We start from the raw sequence: 26,205 nt of genomic DNA, 5'->3' as shown, positions 1-26,205 counted from the left end.
GCCATTTCAGAGGACAGTTAAGAGTCAACCACATTGCTGTGGGTCTGGAGTCACACATAGGCTTGACCGGGTAAGGACGGTAAGATTCCTTCCCTGAAGGACATTAGTGAACCAGATGGGTTTTTAACGACCATCCAGTAGTTTCACTGTCAGAAATAGTGGAGACTAAATGGAACCAGGCCCCAGCCATTTTCTGTTGAATTCTGCGTGACTCTCACTGGAGTTACACCAGGAGGCTGGCGGAACTGCCTGTGGACATTTGAAACATAGAAACATAGAAAATAGGTGCAGGAGTAGGTCATTCGGCCCTTCGAGCCTGCACCACCATTCAATAAGATCATGGCTGATCATTCCTTCAGTACCCCTTTCCTGCTTTCTCTCCATACCCCTTGATCCCTTTAGCCATAAGGGCCCTATCTAACTCCCTCTTGAATATATCCAATGAACTGGCATCAACAACTCTCTGCAGTAGGGAATTCCACAGGTTAACAACTCTCTGAGTGAAGAAGTTTCTTCTCATCTCAGTCCTAAATGGCCTACCCCTTATCCTAAGACTGTGTCCCCTGGTCTGGACTTCCCCAACATCGGGAATATTCTTCCCGCATCTAACCTGTCCAGTCCCGTCAGAATCTTATATGTTTCTATGAGATCCCCTCTTATCCTTCTAAACTCCAGTGTATAAAGGCCCAGTTGATCTAGTCTCTCCTCATATGTCAGTCCAGCCATCCCTGGAATCAGTCTGGTGAACCTTCACTGCACTCCCTCAATAGCAAGAACGTCCTTCCTCAGATTAGGAGACCAAAACTGAACACAATATTCCAGGTGGAGCCTCACCAAGGCCTTGTACAACTGCAGTAAGGCTTCCCTGCTCCTATACTCAAATCCCCTAGCTATTAAGGCCAACATACCATTTGCCTGCTTCACCGCCTGCTGTAACTGCATGCCAACTTTCAATGACTGATGAACCATGACACCCAGGTCTCGCTGCACCTCCCCTTGTCCTAATCTGCCACCATTCAGATAATATTCTGCCTTCGTGTTTTTACCCCCAAAGTGGATCTCACATTTATCCACATTATACTGCAAGCCAACATCTTCACATGGAGGGTGTGATTATGGGGAGCAGACTATGTGGCGAGGGAGTGAAAATCGAGGATATTATGAATTTCCAGGAGGTGACAGATGTTTTGTTGCCACACAAGACTATCGGAGGCTATAAGAGATAAAGTGGGCAATGAAGTCTATGACCTTTCGATGAATGGAAACAATCTTTTACAATCATGTATAGTCTTACGTTTCCAAGGACATTGGGACAAACTGGGGGAGGGTGTGTGAAAGGTTTATTACCACAATCTATTAGAGGGTGTGTGATCCAAATTAAACCCAAGCAACTTGAGCTTATTTATGTCTTGACAGCTCATAAAGTTTCCGCAGGACAGCTGATTGACGTGTGTCACATTCAGTGTTATTCTTTGTTCGGTCAATTTGGCAAAGAAGCTAAGAAATGGAAATATAACAACAATTATTAATAAACAGGGCATGAGCTCTGCAGAAATGAATTTAATGCCAGCTGATTTATACAGTCAATAAAATAAACTTATCGATGAAGAAGAATTAAAATCCTGGTTCAATAACAAAAAGCCTGACGTTTAAATTTTTTCCCTGTATTTCCTCCTCTCCTAAAGCAACTGCTTTCTGCAGAGACAACGTCCTATACAGTCCTAACATCTCACAATAACCTCCCTGAACCTCTCCTAAGTATCCATTCTCCATTTGTAGTCCCCGAGAGTGATTGATAATAGTCAAGCACATGACAGCTGAGGCTGATCCCTTGGCAGGAGACACTGGATCGGGACCAAGGCTGGGAATTCCCTCTCTCCAGCTCAAGTGCACTGAGGCCAACAGTCATACCCGTAGCATTAAGGTAGCGACTGAGAACTGATGCTAATGCAAAGGTTATCTTCAATCGATTATGGTGTTGCCTAATAGCCAAGTGATATACAGTAATTGTTTCTAACAATTAAATGTGTTCAGTTATTGTTTTTCTAAATGCATGCATCCGTTAATAGCCAACACTATTGGTTCACCATGGCTTCTTTCTGGCATGCTTCCTGTCAGCTGTGGCTCAGTGGGTAGCACACTCACCTCTGAGCCAGAAGGTTGTGGGTTCAAGTCCCACTCCAGGAACTTGAGCTCAGAAATCTAGGCTGACACTCCAATGCAGTGCTGAGAGAGGGCTGTACTGTCAGGGATGCCATCTCAAGTGGACATAATAGATCCCATGGCACTATTTCGAAGAAAAGCAGGGGAATTATCCCCGCTGTCCTGGCTAATATTTATCCCTCAATTAACATAACAAAAACAGATTATCTGGTCATTATCACATTGCTGTTTGTGGGAGCTCGCTGTGCGCAAGTTGGCTGCCGCGTTTCCCACATTACAAGAGTGACTACACTCCAAAAGTACTTCATTGGCTGTAAAGCACTTTGAGACATCCGGTGGTCGTGAAAGGTGCTATATAAAGGCAAGTCTTTCTTTGCCTGGAGAATATAAGCCAACTTGCCAGCATGAAGTAGCAGGTACCTGCTTAAGAATGGCATCATTTCTAAAAGGACCAAGCCTAGAATTCCAGAAGTCTTGCTGACTTCAATGGAAGCGGATTGTAAAATGGGCTGCCAATTCACTATCACCTGCATTGCATGACCGCCCAAAACATATTTCACCTCCTCTGCCCCTAAGGTAGGTTGGGTGTCTGGCAAAGCTCCAAGCCTGGATCGTGTTTAGGCATGATCATTTAGACATCAAAAATTATTACTTAATTTTAAAAAAAAATCTAATAACTCCAAGAGGGAATTCAGGAGAAAATTTGTTTAACCAGAGAATGGTTAGAATGTGGAACTGCAAGGAATAGTTGAGGCGAGGAGCAGAGATGCACTTAAGGGGAAGCTAGATAAAGGGATGAGGAATCAAAGATTATGCTGATAGGGTTAGATGAAATGGGGTGGGAGGAGGGGCATGTGGAGCGTAAACACTAGCATGGAACCGTTGGGCCGAATGGCCTGTTTCTGTGCTGTCTTGTGTAAAGCTAGGTTATCAAAAAAAATGAAGTCCAAATTACTTAAGATTGTAGAGTATGTCGAATTTCTGTGGGGAATCTCTGGTGAGAAGATGGGCAGAACATCGTTTCTCTGGGGAAATTCAGGCCTAACTGATCGAAATGTAATTAATTTAGAAAATAGTGCTGGGGCTTCCAGCCAGAGCAAAAACAGAACAGCTCAATCCAGTTTGGTTGTGGAGATTTGATTGCGGAGGCTGGATTACAACACAAGAACTCAGTATTAACATGGTGTTGCTTATCACAAGGCTATGCTAGCTATATAATAAAGCATTCCCATCACTTTGTCATAGAAGATCATTAACCTTGTTCTCTAGCCTAAAGATCATGGCCAAGAGGCTGTAAGTGTGCATATTCGTTACTTCACATCATGAATCATTATCATCCAGTTTTGGACATTCCGAATGGAAAGCCTGTTTACATTGGCCCTGTAGGGTTTGAAATCTGTCCACAGTAACACCATTTGGTGCCATAATATATTATTTTCAGAAGTTTTAGGCCCATTCAGAATCGCAGCCCAAATTTAGATTTATGCCGTCATGCTTACATAAGTTTGCAATGGGTCACAAGGTTTTATAAATGTAAAATTAAACATTAGAACGTGTTGAAAGAGCCATCATTATAAGGCTTCTTGACAGTACATTAACAGATTGAAATTACATTTTATTGAAGTTTCCTTTTAAAATGGATGATGAAATTCCCAACAGGCTTCTGTTCTGCAAAGTACATTGGTATTTTGCATATACTTCAACTGATGCTATTAAAGTAAAATTAGACATCTCATGAATATGAAGCTTTAAATTGTTAATAACTTTCTAGCTCATAGACTCTTGTTTTATGCAAAATTAATGAAAGTTTTATGCTCAATCCAAAGAGCTTAACTAATCTAAAGGAAGAAGGAGAAGTTGCGCAGAAACATAAATCATTTTTATTTTTGGTCCTGTCATACTATCTCCTCTTGTCAAGAGTCAAGTTTTATCTGATAATGCTCCTTTAAAGTGCCTGAGGGAGTTTTATTACGTTAAAGGAGCTATTTAAATGCAAGTAATTGTTGCTATTGATATCAAGCACACACACTCTCCCTGCAGGAGTGTACTGAAGAAATGTAGGTGCAGCTTAGCAATCACCAAGGCTTAGAGACCCCAAAGTGAGAGTAGGTGCATTGTTTGCCAACTTCGTGCAGAGCACTGGTTAGCTTCACCCTGCTGGTCCAGCTGGGATCGTCCTATCCATGAGGATCCATCAGGGTGTCGACTGGCATGGTTACCTAAAGCCAAGTAGGAAGAATCCCAGCCTCCAGTAACAGGGTCTAGCCTCTGAACTGCTTCTTCCTTTGAACTTGCTTTGAAGAATTCCTAGCATAGCCAGGTTTCAAATCCGTAACTCTATGCTCCTGTTATGTATGCAATAAAGGTTCAAAGTGATTACAGTTTAACTAAGCAAGGTATAACCTTGGCTCTGCTTTATTTAGGCCCAAAGTGCCTGACTCTCAAAATGGCTGGCCTTTTATACCTGAGCAGCACCATGTGCGTGCTGCTCAGTGGCCTCCAGCAATGACGCCATCTGGTGGCTACAAACAGAATGTACATAGATGACGGCTAAAAAATGCGGCACCTAAAAAAAACTGAATATAATTTATTCAATTTTTATTATATTTAAATCCAAAATTTGGCTTAATATGTGTAATTTATTTGCTTCATGGGCTCTTTGCTTAAGAATTCATAGCAACACATTGCTATTAAGAACTAGTTGGTTTATTAACTAAGGGTTTAACAATCTCACTACACATTACCAGTTCATTCACTAGGCTCACAACTGCATACCTCATCGTGGATGACTGAGACCCAATTGACTGAGGTTTTATTGAGTCTTGTGAACATCACATGACTGGCTAAGCCACTCACAATGCAACAGCTCTACAACTATTTTGTTGTAATTCTTTAATCAAGTGCCCCCTGATTAAAGGGGGAGGGGCACATTCCAAAATCTTTTCAAGTGCCCCCTTGTTTTTTTTTGTAAAAAAACATGTTTTTTGAGGGCACAGACACACAAATTATACAGGTGCCACCTGGCTAAAAAAGGGGGATGGCACTAAAACCGACAAACTTAAACAAATTAAACTTTTGACGTGGTTCAAATTAAAATTTGGTTGCCGGGAGTGATGATGCACTCCAGTCCCTCCGGCGCCCACCTCTTGCGGAACGCTGCGAGCGTACCGGTGGGCATCGCGTGCTCCATCTCCAGGGACACCCTGGCTTAAAAACCTATTGCACGGGACTGCTCCATGCAAGCAACAGCTCTACAACTCTTTTAGTTGTGAAACAAAATTAAACAGTTAAAATCAAGTGCCCCCTGATCTAGGGGACACTCCAAACACTTTTCAAGACCTTTTTTTGTTTTTTTGGTTTTTTTTGTGTTTTTTGGGGGGTTTTTTGTGTTTGTTTTGAGCACTAAAACCATAAATTTTACAAGTGCCCCCTATAAAAGGGGAGGGGGACATTAAAACTCGGCAATAAAAACAAATTAAACTTTAAAACATATAAAATCAAATTAAAATTTGGTTGTCGGGGGTGATGATGCACTCCAGTCCCTCTGGCGCCCACCTCTCACGGAAGGCCACGAGTGTACCGGTGGACACCGCGTGCTCTATCTCCAGGGACACCCCGGCCCGGATGTAAGAGCGGAAGAGAGGCAGGCAGTCAGGCTGAATGACCCCCTCGACCGCCCGCTGCCTGGACCGGCTGATGGCCCCCTTGGCCGTGCCCAGGAGCAGTCCTACAAGGAGGCCTTCGGACCTGCCCGCTCCCCTCCGCACAGGGTGCCCAAAGATCAGGAGCGTGGGACTGAAGTGCAACCAGAAATTGAGGAGCAGCCCCTTTAAATAATGGAACAGGGGCTGCAACCTCGCACATTCCATAAAAACATGGACCACGGACTCTTCCAGGCTGCAGAAATTGCAAGCGGTCTGGGAGCTCGTGAGCCGACTTAAAAACTTATTGCACAGGACTGCTCCATGCAAGCAACAGCTCTACAAACCTGCGAGCATACTCACAGGTGCATACATTACAATATACACTTAGAAATGTATCAATAACTTTTTTTCTGTTCATTAATACAAAGAAAATACAGATTTGCTTCAAGCTTGAGTCAAAGTTTTTTTGTTATTTATGTTTTTGATGGCATCCTATATGTTTTGATGATTATGCTATATTACTGTATATAGTTATAAATTATATACAGATACCGCACAAGAAAGAATATCTGAATGGGGAAGGATGGGCTTTCTTGTGGTCTTCTCTTACCCAAAATACATTATAACGTTGCTATGCAGCCTATAGAAATATTTGCAATATTCTGTAGCACACGCACGCACAACAAATGCACAGCAAATGCAAAACATGACCGATTCAGCGACCACATCTCCTGAACTTGTCATCATTTCTATCACATTCTCAGAAGTGAAATTCACTGTATTCAGGCCACCGCTTTCAGTGAAGGGTTAAAATAGTCCCTGAAATTTGATCCAATGGGATAGCTGAGGCTCAGTAGTAGCGATTCTCGCCTCTGAGGGGGAATCAGTGGCCTTGTGAGAGGGGGAGGGGGGAGGGGGGAGGGGGGATGGGGGATGTCCGATCGCTGGGGGTGGCTGAGACAAGGACGTTGGACCCTGGAGGTATGTGGAAATGCACTTACCTCCTGGATCCAGCAGTCCTCGCCTTCCTTTATCTGGTGGGTTCCCCAAGGCCTGGGAAACCCCACCAGCCAGAGTTAAATTTGAAATGGTGGATCACCATGAGGCACACCAGCCTCATTATAATAGTTAAATGGGCGACCTGCCTCCTGGGAGTGGGTTGGCTCCCCGCCCCAGTTAAAGCAGAAATTAACGGGGGGAGGGTTGGGGTCGGGATTCCATTTTCTGACACTTTAACCTCCCACCCAATCCCAGCAACCCGTTTTTTGGGGTTAAAATCCCCCCCCCCCCCTTCCCACCCGGTTATTTTAGTTTGAAACGTGATTATTCAGTATAAGGCACAGGAAGTCTGTAACACTTCTGTATTTTACAGCATGAAGCAGAGATCATGCATTTTATTTAATTCCCAGAAAAAAGGCAGACAAAAACCGGCTGGCCTCCTTCTGTGTCGTAATTTTCTATGATTCTATGAAAAATAATTAGGTCTTTAAAAGGCTGCTTTGCTCAAACCAATAGCATGTAATGATGTTCACAGAACCACAATTGCACATTCCAATCTGATATTACCAATTCACTGCTTAATAACTCGTTGTTTTTACACTTTATTTTAACGTGGATATAAAAAAACAACTCACCATTTTCTATGGCAGCACCGGGGCCAGTGAGTGTAAAAGGTTCTTGTAACTTAAGAAAAAACAGAAAGTGATGGAACTGACAATCAGCATGTGAAAGAAAAAGACTGCTTGTTGTTTTGGGAGAGAACTCTTTATCAGTACTGGATGGAGGCATTGGGTAAGAGATTACATTGAAAATGTTAACCTATCTTTTTATTTCAGATGCTGACTGAACTATTACACATTTCCACCTGGTTCTTGTGGCCTTTTATCTCTCTTCGTGTAATCTTGTCCCTTCATGACTGGTTTTAGATCCCTTTCTTCCCCACGGATCTTCTTTCCTGGCTTCCCTATCCTCCCTTGGTATTTCTCTGTCGACTACTGTCTTTATATTCAGCAGAAAACCCACCTCGGTTCTCCAGGGGACCTTTATCAAGCTCGCGCAGTTGCTGTACCTCAAGTTCTGTTTACTGTCAAGTTAAGAGACGTCAGTCCAAAAGTGTTACATCAATGAAAATATGCCTTTTGATTCTGGTTTAACAACAAGCAGATATCCGCTGTTATTATAAAGAAAGATTTCTCAAGTTGCATTAGTCTGAAAGCTGGCTAATCTGACAGGGTTCATTTAGCTTAGTGTATCAGTAGAATCCATAAACATGTTACGACTTTGGAGTGTATAAACTTCAAGGAAACTGCAAAACAATCATAGATGAAGTGAAGTTATTTTAATAATTAAGAAGCTGAGGTATAGTTTTTCTATTTGTGCAGATTTTCTTAAAAAATATAGATCTTTAATAGTTAAAACAAATTATTTAATCTTTGTACACAGGAGAAAATATACTCCCTTATTCTTAGTTCTTGAATGATTAAAAGCAGATTGCTGGCACCAGAAAGGGTATCTCGGTAATCTGCCATTTAGTGGTTTTTGAGCAGTGTTGGTCATTAGGCTGAAGATACCATGTCGTCGCCCCCAGACATGCAATGCCAAGTGGAGGCTGCAGCATTATTCCTTTGGTGCTTCATTAATATATTTATGCGTTAAGCCCTATATGTCCTTCCTCTACGAGTGATATCTAAAGGCATAAAATATAATTAAAAAAAGGCAAGTGAATGCTGCAAAAGTTGGTTTCCGGTATAGCCTGGGGCAAAATGCTATGGATTTGTCATCATCATCAAAGGCAGTCCCTCAAAATCGAGGAAGACTTGCTTCCACTCTAAAAGTGAGTTCTCAGGTGACTGTACAGTCCAATACGGGAATTACAGTCTGTCACAGGTGGGACAGACAGTGGTTGAAGGAAAGGGTGGGTAGGGAGCCTGGTTTGCCGCACGTTCCTTCCGCTGCCTGCGCTTGGTTTCTGCATGCCCTCGGCGACGAGACTCGAGGTGCTCAGCGCCCTCCCGGATGCTCTTCCTCCACTTTGGGCGGTCTTGGGCCAGGGATTCCCAGGTACCAGTGGGGTTGTTACTCTTTATCAAGGAGGCTTTAAAGGTGTCCTAGAAACGTTTCCCCTGTCCCCCTGAGGCGCGCTTGCTGTGTAGGAGTTCCGAGTAGAGCGCTTGCTTTGGGAGTCTTGTGTCGGGCATGTGGACGATGTGGCCCGCCCAGCGGAGCTGGTCGTGTGTGGTCAGTGCTTTGATGCTGGGGATGTTGGCCTGGGCGAGGACACTGACGTTGATGCGTCTATCCTCCCACTGGATTTGCAGAATCTTGCAATCTGAGGTGTCTACTGTATACGGTCCACGTCTCTGAGCCATAAATCCCTCCTATATATCCCTCATATCCCTGAGTTGACACAGAAAATGCCACCAGTTAATACAGTGGCAGTAAGTCTCTCAGTAGTAGATGTAGAGTATGGTTAGAGGCAGAATACTGTCTCCTCTTATCCTTCCCAACTCTCTGTCTTAACCCCAACTTCGGAAAAGGAGCCCTTCTCACACTGCTATGTATTTTCCCTTTCTCACACTTTCTTTCCCTTTTGGCCGCTGAGAGAAAATGCCATTCTGGAAGCTATTTGGCCCAAGCCCACAGAGCTGGAGTGTGACTGCTTTAAGCGTGCTTTACGTCAGCACATCACGTCGGCTATCCCACAGTGCAGACTGGCATTCCGTATAGAATAGATTTCAACTCAAGATCCACAGGTCAAAGACCACAGCAGAATCCGTTGCAACATGCAGTTGCCACTGGGGGAGCTATTTAGAGTAGAAAATGCGAGGCTACAATCCTGGCATGGGGAACCCAATCAGGACTATGGTGCAATATTGTAGCCGTATCTCTGGTCCACGCTCAACTCCAGCCTGACTCCACGCTGGCAGTGGAGCCTCCTGTTCTCTGCCCTTTTGTGTGTCCTATAATAGATAATTGTTCAAAGCACACAGTTCAATGCAGAAGTATTCTCATGTAATCTGCTCCAGCGAAACAATCCTGAAAGTATTCTTAAAAACAAGAAAGTCCTTCAGATCTGTCAGCTCCAGGCACTCTTCAGCGAGCAAGCTGAAAGTGCAAAGAGACCCGGAATTGGCTGCGATGATGATATTAGCAACAGACGGCATCAGTTAGACCGTTGTGCTCCCCGATCCTCCAGTGGCGAATTCACGTCGCGATTTGCTGTGAAAAATAACTAGAATACGCCGCAGTGAACATAGCGGTTGATTGGGAGCGGTGTGGACAATGTCTGATACACATCCAAGGTACCGGGGCCCGACACCGAAAAGAACAACAAGGATTTTAAGCAAATTTAATGCACTTCGGAGCAGTGGCTCCAATATGATAATGCAGGGATGGGCCGCAGCATGTACGGACAGAATGTCCTGGTCGGCTTCAGTTTAATTGATGAGTTTGTGCTGAAACACTATAAATATATAAAGCGGTGTTAAGAGGGGACCGGGAACCATAGGGTTGTCTCCCAAAGAAATCCCGAGCTGTGTTTCATTACCAGTTGCAGTCCAGGCTTAGTGCACAAGTTCACTATATATTAATATACACATCCTACATTACAACAGGGATTACATTCCAAAAGTACTCCAATGGCTGTAAAGCGCGTTGAGACGTCCGGTAGTCAGGAAAGGCACGATATAAATCCAAGTCTTTACATAGAAACATAGAAATTTACAGCACAGAAGGAGGCCATTTTGGCCCACCGTGTCCGCGCCGGCCGACAAAGCCCCACGGCCTTCGGTCAGCAGCCCTGAAGGTTACATATAAACCTATGAACAATGAACAATGGCGGAAAGGTAAAGAGCACCCAGCCCAACCAGTCTGACCCACCCACTGTGACACCCCTTAAACTGAAACATCTACACTCCAACCCAACCTGAGCCATTAGTCGGGGGAAATCAGACATGCCTGGCGGTCAAAGCACATACTATTTAATTTGTTGTGTATCTGTAACGCATGCACTCCCATGTTCCGCCACCAGGGAACTCATCCCCTGCAGTCCCAAGGGATCCCAGCATCCCTTGGGGGCACTGTATATAAGCCGGCCCCGAAGGCCTGATCCTCACTCTGGAGTGTCTTATTAAAGACTGAGGTCACTGTTACTTTAAACCTCCCTGTGTGCAGTCTCATCTGTGTTAGGAACATAATATAATTGAGGTAGAAATCTTTAATGAAGTTCCAAGAACAAGTCAATAAAAGTGTTGCCCTCAAGCAACCTGCTGAGCGATTAAATACTTTACTGGTTCGGGGCCCTCTAGCACCATTCTGTGACGGTCTAAGTGACTGTGGTGATCACAGTGGCACTAGTGATGCATTTAAGGGGAGGCTAGACAAGCATATGAGGGAGAAGGAAATAGAACGTTATGTTGGTGCAGTTAGATGGGGAAAGATGGGAGGAGGCTTGAATGGAGCATAAATGCCGGTATGGACTGGTGGAGCCGAGTGGCCTGTTTCTGTGCTGTTGTATAATGCAATGTAATATTGTGTAATTCAGAAAACTTGATCTCGCCATTGATTCTTTAAAATTATTTTCGGGATATGTGTGTCGCTGGCAAGGCTGGCATTTTATTGCCCATCCCTAGTTGCCCTTGCCAACTTGGTGGTGGGCCGCCTTCTTGAACTGCTGCAGTCCGTGTGGCGAAGGTACTCCCACAGTGTTGGTAGGTAGGGATGGGCGGTGGGAGGAGCTACGATAATTACCTGCTCAACTTTCTCGGCAAATGATGGCGTGGAATAAGTAAAGTCGCAAGTCACCCCCGCCGCAATTTCCTGGAGCTTCCGCACCATAATAATGGCAAATGCCGAAGGTGCAGCATTACTGCGGAGCAGGTTTTCGGCAAACTCAGGCCCATTGCGAGTAACAAGGCCTCAGTTTGGCCAACAAAAAGAAAAGTTAATTCAAAAAATCAAACGATTACAGCCATTCAAAATTCACACGGCGAGAGAGGGTTCAAACTAAAATATTCCACACACAGGGTTGAAATTGTGCCGTATGATATTAGTTCCTGCAATCATCAGATTTCTGTCCATCTGTCTATATTTCTGAATTTTTTAGTGGCAGTTGACTTACGATCACATGACTTCTATTGCTGTATAGTAATAGAATATGATTTCTGCAATGATACTAGACTGACAATCCAGTGTAGTACTAAGGGAGTGCTGTACTGTCAAATGAGATGTTAAACCGAGGCCCCGTCTGCTCTCTCAAGTGGACGTAAAAGATCCCATGACACTATTTCGAAGAAGAGCAGGGGAGTTATCCCCGGTGTACTGGCCAATATTTATCCCTGAATTAACATCATAAAAACAGAGTAACTGGTCATTATCACGTTGCTGTTTGTGGGAGCTTGCTGTGCGCAAATTGGCTGCCACGTTACCCACATTACAACAGTGACTACACTCCGAAAGGTACTTCGTTGGCTGTAAAGAGCTTTGTGACGTCCGGTGGTTGTGAAAGGCGCTATATAAATCCAAGTCTTTCTTTACTTTAGGTTGCTGAGATCACGTTAATATTTGCTGGGGATACTCCCCTCCCACACAGCGAACGTTTGGAAATCAGTGGTCTACAACGGACCAGTATAAACAAGCCAAAAGAAAGCAAGGAAACTTTTTAAATAAAAAACTTGAGTTGGTGTCCAATTTAAGTTAATAATAACCTTGTGCTGTTAATAACTGAGGGAATACACTGGACATATAGGGCCCAAATTTCTCCATGAGTTGCCCCGTTTTTTTTGGTGTAACTTGATTTTTCTGGTGTATCTTTTTAGTTGCAAATATGGCCATTTAAATTGCGCCAATGTAAGTGAGTTAGTTAGGTTTTTTGTTAGGTCACTTTTTTTTCAAAAGGGGGCGTTCCCTGACACTTACACCTATATGCCAATTTGGCCAGAAAAAAGTTTTACTAATCTAACTTAGGGCAGCGTATGTGTCCACTTTTGTCCGCACAGAAAGACCTTACTTACAGTTAAGGAATCGGTGCGAGTAACTACATTTAAAGCATCACCAAGCACCAAACAAAGCACAAAAAGTAATAAGCAATTAATTAACAAATAAAATAGAAGGAACCCTGTACCTAAAGCACCAAGACCAGAGTAATAAGCAATAAATAAATAAAAAAAAAATAGGAACCCTGCACCTAAAACACCAAAATCAATCAGTAAATAACAAATAAAAAATATAAGTCCTACCTTAGGGAACGCAGTGGGCCATCAGTGAGGGAGCCCATTCGGCCAGGGCTAGGGATGGCGTGCTTTGGCCCCTCCCACACAGCCTGCAGCACGCGTTTGCAGAAACGGCCTGCCAGGAGCTACTGCACATGCGTGCAGACTCTAGCGCGCATGTGCAGAGGTCCCGGCACTGTTTTCAGCGCCGGGACCTGGCTCTGCCCCCAATCGATTGGGCCACACTGCGCCACGACCGAGGAGAGGCTGGGGAGCGGCCAGAATACCGACGTCTTTTTTCGGCGCGCTTGGAGGCGGACAAAAACGCCGCACATCGGGTGAGGGCGCCAAAAAAACAAGTTAGGGAAACTCTAGCCCATAGTGGGTAAAGTTGATCTTGGCCGACAGCACAATACGGGCGATAGCAAATCAGCAGTCCCGCTCTACACCCCACCCGATATACTTTTCTATCGGGGAGTAAAATGGGCTGTCGATTCATTACTGTTCTCCTAGTTAGTGAAACTAATCTGAATCTTTCTTAGGCCATTCGGCTCTGTTGAAAACCGTTCTAGACTTGCAATAATATTGGCTGATATTTACAAGAATTCTGAAAGAAAGAGCACATTTGATATTTGCTCAAAAGGGATCAGACGAAGGCATCGGAGGTCGTGGGGGTGAAGTTCACCTTTGATGGTAGCGCAAAACGAGCACTAATGAACCAGCGGGCTGTAACATTGTGGCTCAGTGGGTAGCACCCTTGCCTTTGAGTCAGAAGGTTGTGGGTTCACAGGAGCTTGAGCACATAAATCTAGGCCGATACTCCCAGTGCAGTGCTGAGGGAGTGCTGCACTGTCGGAGGTGCCGTCCTTCGGATGAGACGTTAAACCGGGGACCCATCTGCTCTCTCAGGAGGACGTAAAAGATCCCATGGCACTATTTTGAAGACGAGCTGGGGAGTTATCCCCTGTGTCCTCGGACAATATTTATCCCTCAATCAACATCGCGAAGAGCAGATTACCTGGTTATTATCACATTGCTGTTTGTGGAAGCTTGCTGTGCACAAACTGGTTGCCGCGTTTCCCATATTACAACAGTGACTACAATGCTGTCAAGCACTTTGAGACGTCCGGTTGTCATGAAAGGCGCTATATAAATGCAAAGCTTTTTAAGTCTTTTTAAAACGGACAGCCACCTCACTATTGCCCGTTTTGTGGGACCACCAAACAACAATTTCACTCCCTTTGACTTCTGATCATTAGTGTGTGGAGGGGAGTGGAACATCTATTCAGTTTTACTTGTGGGTTTTGCAGACCATGAGAAATCCCTTCTCTCCCTTTGCCGTCTTCTGCCGCGGGCCCTCTCCTAATGGAGATGACAGACATGCAGGTGCATGACCGAGGATAGGTCGACTACCTGACTTCCTGCCTCCCTCCCAGTGGGGCAGTATCTTGTTCCCACTCACCACAATATCAGCATAAATGAACTTTTAACTTCAGTGGAGCACAGAACACTGTCAAATTGTAGAACAATAAACTCTTCGCTGGAAAACTAAAATTAATTCAAATATACATCCAATTTTCATTGATGCTATATGGATTTTGAGGCAAGTCATTTATTTTTTCTCGTATAGTGTGTGTGAAAATATATATGCATATATATATTAAAAAAAGATGTTATATCAACAGGTTCGTAACCTGAGCTGATAAGAGATAACATAAATCCATGGACTATGTCTGCCATACACAAAGAGAATATTTAATGTGATCCACGGGGCATGGAGGCTTTTCTTAAAAAGATTTTGTGCCATTGTACTACTGTATTTCTTTGATTCTGAATTAAATGAGGCTCCAATGTGAAAAATAATCCATTTAAAAAATCACATCTCCCGAGGCGGCATATGAAAAATCATAAATCACACAAGCGTCTGAATCAGTGCTCTAACCAGGATCAGCACAGATCAGTTCCCCGTGTCTTGTGCTTCTGTGTTAACTGCCACAAGTGCTTTCCGTTAGTCATTTATAATTTAGTTTTGATACATTATACACTCTCCTTGGAGCAGGGAAGGCTAAGGGGAGAACTGATAGAGGTGTTTAAAACCACGAGGGGTTTAGATAGAGCAAATAAAGAGACACTGTTTCCGCTGGCTGATGGGGCGATAACCACAGGGCACAGATTTAAGGTGATTGGCAAAAGAACCAGAGGCGACATGAGGAAACACTTCTTTGCGCAACGAGTGCACTGCCTGGTAGGGTGGTGGAAACAGATTCAATAGTAGCCTTCAAAAAGGAATTGGATAAATGCTTGAAGGAGAACGAATTGCAGGGAAAGAGCGGGATGTGGGACTAACTGGAATGCCCCTTTGAAAGAGCCACTGAATGGCCACCTACTGTGATTTATGATTCTAGGGCCCCAACATCAATAAATCAACCAATAAATCAATCAAAAAAAGTCAATAAGAAATAATTTTTTTTAAAAATCAATAAATAAAACATTTTCTACTTACCGACTGCAGCACCGGGAGCCCTCCAACAGCGTGCTGGGATGCCCCCCCCCCCCACTCCCCCCCGCCAGTGTGTCTCTGTCAGTGTCTCTATCTCTCTGTCTGTCTGTGTGTGTCTCTCATTCTCTGTCTGTCAGTGTCTGTGTTTCTGACAGCGAGGGGAGGGGGAGGAGGGGGGTAGAGGGAGAGAGGGGGTAGCAGAGGGAGGGAAGGGGGAGGGATGGGGGAGAAGGGGAGGGGGGAGAAGGGGATACAGGGGAGAAGGGGGAGAAAGGAGATGGAGGGAAAGGAGATGGGGGGAAGGAGATTGGGTGAAAGGAGATGGGTGGAAAGGAGATGGGGGAAAGGAGATGGGGGGGAAGGAGATGGGGGGGAAGGAGATGGGGGGGGGAACGAGATTGGGGGAGGGTCTCGGGCCCGTCCCCAGCACCAGATTGACAGGTAGGTGGCGTTGGGTCGGGTCAGGGGGTTGGTGGGAGGGAGGTCGGTTCGGGTCGGGGGGAGGAAGGTCAGGTCGGATCCAGTCCGGGGGCAGGGGCGGGGACGAGCGGGAGTCGGGTCGGGTCCAGTCGGGGTGGGGGGGGGACCGGGAGTCGGGTCGGGTCAGATCCTAGGGGGGGGGGGGGGGGAGGGAGCAGGAGTCGGGTCCGGTCCGGTCCGGGAGCGGGAAGCGGGAGTCGAGTCGGGTCAGGAGGAAGCAGGAGCTGGCCGTGGGAGGAGCCTTATTCACGCAGCCCCAGTGAGGCCATTCGGCCAGGGCTAGGGGCTGCGTGCTTCGGGCCCCTCCCACACAGTTTCGGGCGCCTGGAGCTACTGAACATGCGTGCCCACTGTAGCGCGCATGTGCAGAGGTCCCGGCACTGTTTTCAGTGCAGGGACCTGGCTCCGCCCCCTACAGCTCCTGCTGCGCTGCGCCGCGCCGAGAGCCAGAGGACCTGCAGGAAGGTGGAGAATCTGGAGGTTTTTTTTAGGTGCACTTAGTGGCGTGAAAAACGGGCGTCCAGGTCGGGACTGCGCCGTTCTAGGCGCGGCTCGAAACTTGGGCCCTATGATTCCAATACTCAAAAGAACAACTGGTCTGGATTTTGTACGACCTTCACACGTGTGCCGTGTCAGCTACATTTATATCATTGGAGAGTAAACACTAACCAATTCTTATATTGTTGCCACATTTAGAAAAAGAGCAAGCATTTCTCCGGAGCTGACAGGTTTTTATATGTTCTGTAAACCTTTCAATGTGGCTATTGTGCCCGATTTTATCCTTATTAAATAATTACATATCAGATGAGTTCATTGCTTTCCCATTTGGATGTAGACTGATCGTCCGGTAAGTTGAAGAGGTGCTGTGTGTCGGAAGGTATTGGTGATGGAGACTCGCTGTATTATTTAGCAGTAATAATGAAGCTCTGTATTAGCGTGGTTATCAGGCACATTCCAGCGTGTTTTGTGCTGGAATACAGGGACCTTAATCACCTCAAGGTTCCCAATTCCAGCATAAATCACCCTGAAACTTTCATTACATCCATTTCTAGCTAGCTGTGTGTCAGCCATGACTCAGTTGGTAGCACCCTCGCCTCTGAGTCAGAAGGTTCTGCATTCAAGTCCCACTCCTCAGACGTGAGCACAAAAATCTAGACTGAGGAATGCTGCAATGTCAGAAGTGCCGTCTTTCAGATGAGACATTAAACCGAGGCCCTGTCTGCCCTCACAGGTGGATGTAAAAGATCCTATGGTACTATTTCGAAGAAAAGCAGGAAAGTTTCCCCGGTGTCCTGGCACAATATTTATCCCTCAATCAACATCACTAACAACAGACATAAGAACATAAGAACATAAAAATTAGGAACAGGAGTAGGCCATCTAGCCCCTCGAGCCTGCTCCGCCATTCAACAAGATCATGGCTGATCTGGTCATGGACTCAGCTCCACTTACCCGCCCGCTCCCCGTAACCCTTAATTCCCTTATTGGTTAAAAATCTATCTATCTGTGACTTGAATACATTCAATGAGCTAGCCTCAACTGCTTCCTTGGGCAGAGAATTCCACAGATTCACAACCCTCTGGGAGAAGAAATTCCTTCTCAACTCGGTTTTAAATTGGCTCCCCCGTATTTTGAGGCTGTGCCCCCTAGTTCTAGTCTCCACAACCAGTGGAAACAACCTCTCTGCCTCTATCTTGTCTATCCCTTTCATTATTTTAAATGTTTCTATAAGACTATCTGGTCATTATCACCTTACTGTTTATGGGAGCTTGCTGTGCACAAATTGGCTGCCACGTTTCCTACATTACAACAGTGACTGCATGTCAAACAGTACTTCATTGGTTGTAAAGCACTTTGAGATGTCCAGTGGTCGAGAAAGGCGCTATATAAATGCAAGTCTTTCTTTCTAGATATGGAACTATTGAGCTGTGAGACTTGCATTCTTCATGGGAATGCAGGTGTTTATGAGATATTAATACTATTCGTTTCCTTTAACTTAATCTGCTCCTAGATTATATCAAAAATGCAGTTGAGGAAATAACATTGGACTTCACATACCACCTCCATTGACACATATTTTACATCTTTTGAAGGAGATGAATAATACTCACTGCCTATGAATGACTGAGAAGAGTTTGTTATACTACAGGCACAGATCTCAGATTGGTATCTACCTTAAGCGACACGGCTCATTAGCCCCTCTGGCAAGGCTGGAAATATTCAAAATGAAGCTTTGGAGCTTCCCAGGCGATGGACTTTTTAAACTTGGCTTTGCCCTAGTCGGAGAGGGACAGCAGCAAGCCGTGAAGATGGAGTGGGTGTGAGACTACCTCCTGGAGTTGTTATCACAGCTCGTACCTTGGTTTACTTTGACACCTAGGTCATGCTGCGCCGCCCGGAGCCAACGTGAAACCACTTCACATCGATTGTTTTCTAAAGCTGGCCTTTTAGGTTACGAGAGAGTTAAGCATGTAAAACAAAACTGGAAATCAAGCATTCTAACTGAGTGAAACATATCCTTAAGTGAGAATGAATAGTGCAGTGAAACAAATATGTTGCTTCTTTCTTTTTGTGACTATTGTTCATAATGCAACTGCATACTCACGCCTGAATTTTTCACTTAACTTTATTACAACAACAAATTGCATTCATTAGCACCTTTAACAAAGTAAAACATCCCAAGGTGCTTCACGGGAGCAATTAGCAAACAAAATTTGACACGGGGCCACATAAGGAGATATTAGGACAGGTGACCAAAAGTCTGACCAAAGAGGTAGGTTTGAAGGAGCACCTTAAAGGAGGAGCGACAGGTGGAGAGGTTTAGGGAGGGAATTTCATAGCTTAGGGCCTTGGCAGCTGAAGGCACGGCCGCCAATGGTGGAGCAATGAAAATACACGATAAACAGAACCTTTTCGTATTGCACACGGGGAATCAAGAGCAAGTGTGCTCTTCAGGTGAAGTGGGGTTAGAGGTCAGAGGATAAGTGGACCACGGCACACAGATGCAATTCAGTCCCCATTTTAAAGTTCGTCGCTAAATCGGAAACGTTGCAGCAATTTGGAAAGCTGAGCTGTAGATTTGGCTGAAGCAGAGGCATTTCTCTGCAGTGCAGGCTGAGGAGGTGGGAGATGCAAAAGTAAGGTGCTGCAGTGCCACCGCTGACAGGGGGGTGTAATTACAGTGTGACAAGTTTACATAGGAATTTCCCACTAAAAATGTAGGGGAAATAACATTGGACGTTACATACCACCTCCAGCACCACATTTGGTACATAACAACCATGACTGTACTTCAAAAGTACTTAATTGAATGGGAAGTGTTTTAGGCCATCTTGAGGACATGACTGGCACTATATAAATGCAAGTTCTCTCATGCTTCTTTCTTTCTATCAGCATTAAAATTGCTGGTTGCTTTCAGCCAGCATGGCTATAATCTTTGGAAATGTTCGCCTAAACTATACGACCACCTCTCTTCCTGCTTTTAAAAGCCTCTTTTTTTTTCTTCAACACCTCTTTTTAACCACGCCACCAATCCTCTGTTCTAGCTTCCTCACTCCTGCTTACTGTCTGACTCTCCTCTTACATAAGAACATAAGAAATAGGAGCAGGAGTAGGCCTGCTGTGCCATTTAGTATGATCATGGCTGATCCGATCATGGACTCAGGTCCACTTCCCTGCCTGCTCCCTATAACCCCTTATTCCTTTATCGGTTAAGAAACTGTTTATCTCTGTCTTAAATTTATTCAATGACTCAGCTTTCACAGCTCTCTGAGGCAGAAAATTCCACAGATTTACAGCCCTCTGAGAGAAGAAATTCCTCCTCATCAGTTTTAAATGGGCGGCCCCTTATTCTAAGATCGTGCTCCCTAGTTCTAATTTCCCCTATCAGTGGAAACATCCTCTCTGCATCCACCTTGTCAAGCCTCCTCATAATCTTATATGTTTCGATAAGATCACCTCTCATTCTTCTGAATTCCATGAGTAGAGGCCCAACCTACTCAACCTTTCCTCATGTCAATCCCCTCATCTCCGGAATCAACCTAGTGAATCTTCTGTGAACTGCCTCCAAAGCAAGTATATCCCTTCTTAAATATGGAAACCAAAACTGCATGCAGTATTCCAGGTGTGACCTCACCAATACCCTGTATAACTGTAGCAACACTTCCCTGCTTTTATACTCCATCCCCTTTGCAATAAAGGCCAAGATTCCATTGGCCTTCCTGATCACTTGCTGTACCTGCATACTAACTTTTTGTGTTTCATGTACTAGGACCCCCAGGTCACGCTGCACTGCAGTACTTTATAATATTTCTCCATTTAAATAATAACTTGCTCTTTGATTTTTTTCTGCCAAAGTGGATAACCTCACACTTTCCAACTTAATACTCCATCTGCCAATTTTTTGCTCACTCACCATGCCTGTGTATGTCCTTTTGAAGTTTTTTTATGTCCTCCTCACACATTGCTTTTCCTCCCATCTTTGTATAGTCAGCAAACTTGGCTACGTTACATTCAGTCCCTTCATTCAAGCCGTTAATATAGATTGTAAATAGTTCAGATCCCTGCGGCACCCCACTAGTTACTGATTGCCAACTCGAGAATGAAGCAAAAGATAGAAAGAAGAAAAGTAAAAGTGGAGGGCAGAGAAACCCAAGGCAAAAATCAAAAAGGGCCACATTACAGCAAAATTCTAAAGGGACAAAGTGTGTTAAAAAAACAAGCCTGAAGGCTCTGTGCCTCAATGCGAGGAGTATTCGTAATAAGGTGGACGAATTAACTGCGCAGGCAGCTATTAACGAATATGATATAATTGGGATTACGGAGACATGGCTCCAGGGTGACCAAGGCTGGGAACTCAACATCTAGAGGTATTCAACATTCAGGAAGGATAGACAGAAAGGAAAAGGAGGTGGTGTAGCGTTACTGGTTAAAGAGGAAATTAACGCAACAGCAAGGAAGGACATCAGCTTGGATGATGTGGAACTCTATGGTTAGGGCTGCGGAATACCAAACAGCTGAAAACGCTAGTGGGAGTTGTGTACAGACCACCAAACAGTAGTAGTGAGGGTGGGGACCGCATCAAACAAGAAATTAGGGATGCGTGCAATAAAGGTACAGCAGTTATCATGGGCGACTTTAATCTACATATAGATTGGGCTAACCAAACTGGTAGCAATGCAGTGGAGGAGGATTTCCTGGTGTGTATTAGGGATGGTTTTCTAGACCAATATGTCAAGGAACCAACTAGAGGGCTGGCCATCCTAGACTGGGTGATGTGTAATGAGAAAGGACTAATTAGCAATCTTGTTGTGCAAGGCCCCTTGGGGAAGAGTGACCATAATATGGTAGAATTCTTTATTAAGATGGAGAGTGACACAGTTAATTCAGAGACTAGGGTCCTGAACTTAAGGAAAGGTAACTTCGATGGTATGAGACGTGAATTGGCTACAATAGACTGGCGAATGATACTTAAAAGGTTGATAGAATTTAAAGATCACATGGATGAACTTCAACAATTGTACATCCCTGTCTGGAGTAAAAACAAATCGGGGAAGGTGGCTCATCTGTGGCTAACAAGGGAAATTAGGGATAGTGTTAAATCCAAGGAAGAGGCATATAAATTGGCCAGTAAAAGCAGCAAACCTGAGGACTGGGGGAAATGTAGAATTCAGCAGAGGAGGACAAAGGGTTTAATTAGGAGGGGGAAAATAGTGTATGAGAGGAAGCTTGCTGGAACAATGGCCCCAAGTTTCCACATGATTTGCTCCTGATTTTTAGGAGCAACTGGTGTAGAACGGAGTGTCTTAGAAATCAGAATTCTCGTCATTTAGTTTGCTCCAGTTCTAGTCAGTTAGAACAGTTTCACTTTGGGACAGAATTTTTTTTCAAAAGGGGGCGTGTCCGGCCACTTACGCCTGATTTCAAAGTTTCGTGAGTGAAAACTTACTCCAAACTAACTTAGAATGGAGTAAGTGAAGATTTTTGTACGCTCGAAAAAACCTTGTCCACACTTTAGAAAATCAGGCGTAGGTTATAAATCAGTTGTCGGGAATGGTGGAGGGGGGGGTTTAAAGGGAAGTTTACAAACATTAAACACTTCAGTTTTACAAATAAAGAGCCATCATCAATAATAAATGATAAATACATCAATAAATCAACCAATAAATCAATCAAAAAAAATCAATAAGAAATATATTTTTTTTTACATCAATAAATAAAACATTTTCTATTTACTGACTGCAGCACCGGGAGCCCTCCAACAGCGTGCTGGGATGCCCCCTCAGTGTGTCTCTGTCAGTGTCTCTATCTCTCTGTCTGTCTGTGTGTCTCTCATTCTCTGTCTGTCAGTGTCTGTGTTTCTGACAGTGAGGGGAGGGGGGTAGAGGGAGAGAGGGGAGGAACAGAGGGAGGGAAGGGGGAGAAGGGGGAGGGATGGGGAGAAGGGGGAGGGGGGAGAAGGGGGAGGGGGAGAAGGGGATAAAGGGGAGAAGGGGGAGAAAGGAGATGTGGGGGGGAAAGGAGATGGGGGGAAAGGAGATGGGGGGGAAAGGAGATGGGGGGGATAGGAGATGGGGGGAATGGAGATGGAGATGGGGAGGGGGAGGAGGAGATGGGGGGGAATGGAGATGGGGAGGGGGGGAATGGAGATGGGGAGGGGGGAGGAGATGGGGGGGAAAGGAGATGGGGAGGGGGGAGGAGATGGGGGGGAAGGAGATGGGGGGAAGGAGATGGGGAGAAGGAGATGGGGGGAAGGAGATAGGGGTGGGCGGGGAAGGAGAAGGGGGAGGGAGGCTGAACGGGCCTGGCCCGAAACTTCAGGCAGGGCCCGTCCCCAGCACGAGATTTACAGGTAGGTGGCGTTGGGTCGGGTCGGGGGGGTGGTGGGAGGGAGGTCGGTTCGGTTCGGTTCGGGTCGGGGGGAGGGAGGGAGAGGGAGGTCAGGCCGGGGGGAGGGAGATCAGGTCGGATCCAGTCCGGGGGGGGAAGCAGGTGTCGGGTCGGGTCGGGTCCGGGGGCTGGGGGGGGGGGGAAGCGGGAGTCAGGTCGGGTCCGGAGGCGGGGGGGAAGCGGGAGTCGGGTCGGGTCGGGTCCGGGGGTGGGGGGGGAAGCGGGAGTCGGGTCGGGTCCGGTCATGGGGCAGGGGGGGGGAAGCGGGAGTCGGGTCGGGTCCGGTCTGGGGGCGGGGGGGTGGGGGGTAGCGGGAGTCGGGGTCGGGGTCGGGTCCGGAGGCGGGGGTGGGGGGGGGGGCGCGGAAGCGGGAGTCAGGTCGGTGTCGGGTCTGGTCCGGGGCGGGGGGAAATGGGAGTCGAGTCGGGTCGGGAGGAAGCAGGAGCTGGCCGTGGGAGGAGCTTTATTCACGCAGCCCCAGTGAGGCTATTCGGCCAGGGCTAGGGGCTGCGTGCTTCGGGCCCCTCCCACACAGTTTCGGGCACCTGGAGCTACTGCACTTACGTGCCCACTGTTGCGCGCATGTGCAGAGGTCCCGGCACTGTTTTCAGCGCAGGAACCTGGCTCCGCCCCCTACAGCTCGTGCTGCGCTGCACCGAGGGCCAGAGGACCTGCAGGGAGGTGGAGAATCTGGAGGTTGTTTTTAGGCGCACTTTATGGCACGAAAAACGGGCGTCCAGGTCAGGACTGCGCCGTTCTAGGCGCGGCTCGAAACTTGGGCCCATAAAAACTGTGTAAAAGATATAGATATGTGAAGAGAAAAAGATTAGTGAAGACAAACATAGGTCCCTTGCAGTCAGAATCAGATGAATTTATAATGGGGAACAAAGAAATGGCAGACCAATTGAACAAATATGAAGGAAGACACATATAACCTTTCGGAAATACGAGAGGATCGAAGGTCTAGCGAGAAGGAGGAACTGAAGGAAATCCTTATCAGTCAGGAAATTGTGTTAGGGAAATTGATGGGATTGAAGGTCGATAAATCCCCAGGGCCTGATAGTCTGCATCCCAGAGTAATTAAGGAAGTGGCCCTAGAAATAGTGGATGCATTGGTGATCATTTTCCAACAGTCTATAGACTCTGCATCAGTTCCTATGGACTGGAGGGTAGCTAATGTAACACTATTTCTTAAAAAAGGAGGGAGAGAGAAAATGTGGAATTATAGACCGGTTAGCCTGACATCGGTACTGGGGAAAATGTTGGAATCAATTATTAAAGATGAAATAGCAGTGCATTAGAAATCAGTGACAGGATCAGTCCAAGTCAGCATGGATTTATGAAAGGGAAATCATGCTTGACAAATCTTCTAGAATATTTTGAGGATGTAACTAGTAGAGTGGACAAGGGAGAACCAGTGGATGTGGTGTAATTGGACTTTCAAAAGGCTTTTGACAAGGTCCCACACACGAGATTGGTGTGCAAAATTAAAGCACATGGTATTGGGGGTAATGTATTGACGTGGATAGAGAACTGGTTGACAGACAGGAAGCAGCCAGTCGGGATAAACGGGTCCTTTTCAAAATGGCAGGCAGTGACTAGTGGGATGCTGCAGGGCTCAGTGCTGGAACCCCAGCTATTTACAATATACATCAATGATTTAGATGAAGGAATTGAGTGTAATATCCCCAAGTTTGCAGACGACATTAAGCTGGGTGATGGTGTGAACTGTGAAGAGGATGTTAAGAGGCTGCAGGGTGACTTGGACAGGTTAGGTGAGTGGGCAAATGCATGGCAGATGTAGTATAATGTGGACAAATGTGAGGTTATCCACTTTGGTGGCAAAAACATGAAGGCAGAATATTATCTGAATGGTGGCAGATTAGGAAAAGGGGAGGTGCAACGAGACCTGGGTGTCATGGTACATCAGTCATTGAAAGTTGGCATGCAGGTACAGCAGGTGGTGAAGAAGGGAAATGGCATGTTGGCCTTCATAGCTAGGGGATTTGAGTAGAGGAGCAGGGAGGTCTTAATGCAGTTGTACAGGGCCTTGGTGAGGCCTCACCTGGAATATTGTGTTCAGTTTTGATCTCCTAATCTGAGGAAGGACGTTCTTGCTATTGAGGGAGTGCAGTGAAGGTTCACCAGACTGATTCCCGGGATGGCGGGACTGACGTATGAGGAGAGACTGGACCTGTATTCACTGGAGTTTAGAAGAATGAGAGGGGATCTCATAGAAACATATAAAATTCTGACGGGACTGGACAGGTTAGATGCAGGAAGAATGTTCCCGATGTTGGGGAAATCCAAAACCAGGGGTCACAGTCTAAGGATAAGGAGTAAGCCATTGAGGATTGAGGGCCCCAAGTTTCCACACGCGGCAAAACAGGCGCCCCTCTGAGCTGGGCGCCCGTTTTATGCACCGAAAACGGCGCCTGAAAAAAAACGCGGTATTCTCGAGCGCCTTGCAGCTCGATGTCGGCTTGGCACGGCGCACAGGGGGCGGAGCCTACCACTCGCGCCGATTTTGTAAGTAGGAGGGGGAGGGTACAATTTAAATGAGTTTTTTTGGTGCCGGCAACCCTGCGCATGCGCGTTGGAGCGTTCGCGCACGCGCAGTCTGAAGTAAACATTGGCACTCGGCCATTTTAAAAAGTGCTGCAGAAAAAGTGAAAATTTGTTTATTGAACCCTTGCAAAGGCTTGCATTTTAATTTTCTTGATATCTCTGTGTGTGAGGGAGTGCATTCTGTAATTAAAGATAGACTGTGATAAACGGGACACATGCACTTGTTTAAGACTATTCAAATTTTTTGTAGCTGTTCAATTTTTAACATTTTTTAATAAAACCACATTGCCCTTCCATGATCAGGACTGAGGCTTCTTGCAGCTTTCTCCCCCTGCCATCGGTTGGTCCCGATGGCAAACCGCTGCCTCAAGCACTGAGGCTTCTTGCAGCTTTCTCCCCCTGCTGTCGGTCGGTCCCGACGGCAAGCCGCTGCCTGAAAGGCCTGCCTGAAGCACTTTCACACAGGTAGGAACACGGTTTATTTAATCTTTTCTTTGCTTATAAACTTTTATTCAGGTTGGATTTATTTGTATAATATTTGTATAAGTATAACTAAGAATTTATTGTACAATTTAATGACTTCCCTTCCGGCCCCCCCCCGCCACCGCGTTCCCGACGCCTAATTTGTAACCTGCGCCTGATTTTTTTAATGTGTAAACAAGGTTTTTTCAAACCTACAAAAATCTTCACTTGCTCCATTCTAAGTTAGTTTGGAGTACGTTTTCAATGTGCAAACTTTCAAATCAGGCGTCAG

The 26,205-nt window shown here is 45.7% G+C and overlaps 1 long non-coding RNA gene across 1 annotated transcript in view; it reads right to left on the bottom strand.

Moving 5' to 3' along the window:
• Positions 1 to 1,451: 1,451 nt before the first annotated feature.
• LOC139227159 (uncharacterized) overlaps positions 1,452 to 26,205 on the bottom strand; it is a 147,211-nt gene continuing 122,457 nt past the window's right edge. The window contains exon 3 of the long non-coding RNA XR_011587399.1: positions 1,452 to 1,497. This is a non-coding gene — a long non-coding RNA (uncharacterized lncRNA). The remainder of the gene's footprint in view (positions 1,498 to 26,205) is intronic.

This window comes from Pristiophorus japonicus, chromosome 16 (genome assembly GCF_044704955.1).
Source record: "Pristiophorus japonicus isolate sPriJap1 chromosome 16, sPriJap1.hap1, whole genome shotgun sequence".
Classification (NCBI taxonomy): domain Eukaryota; kingdom Metazoa; phylum Chordata; class Chondrichthyes; family Pristiophoridae; genus Pristiophorus; species Pristiophorus japonicus.
Note: the sequence above shows the minus strand (reverse complement) of the source record. Positions and strands in the feature narration are given on the sequence as shown.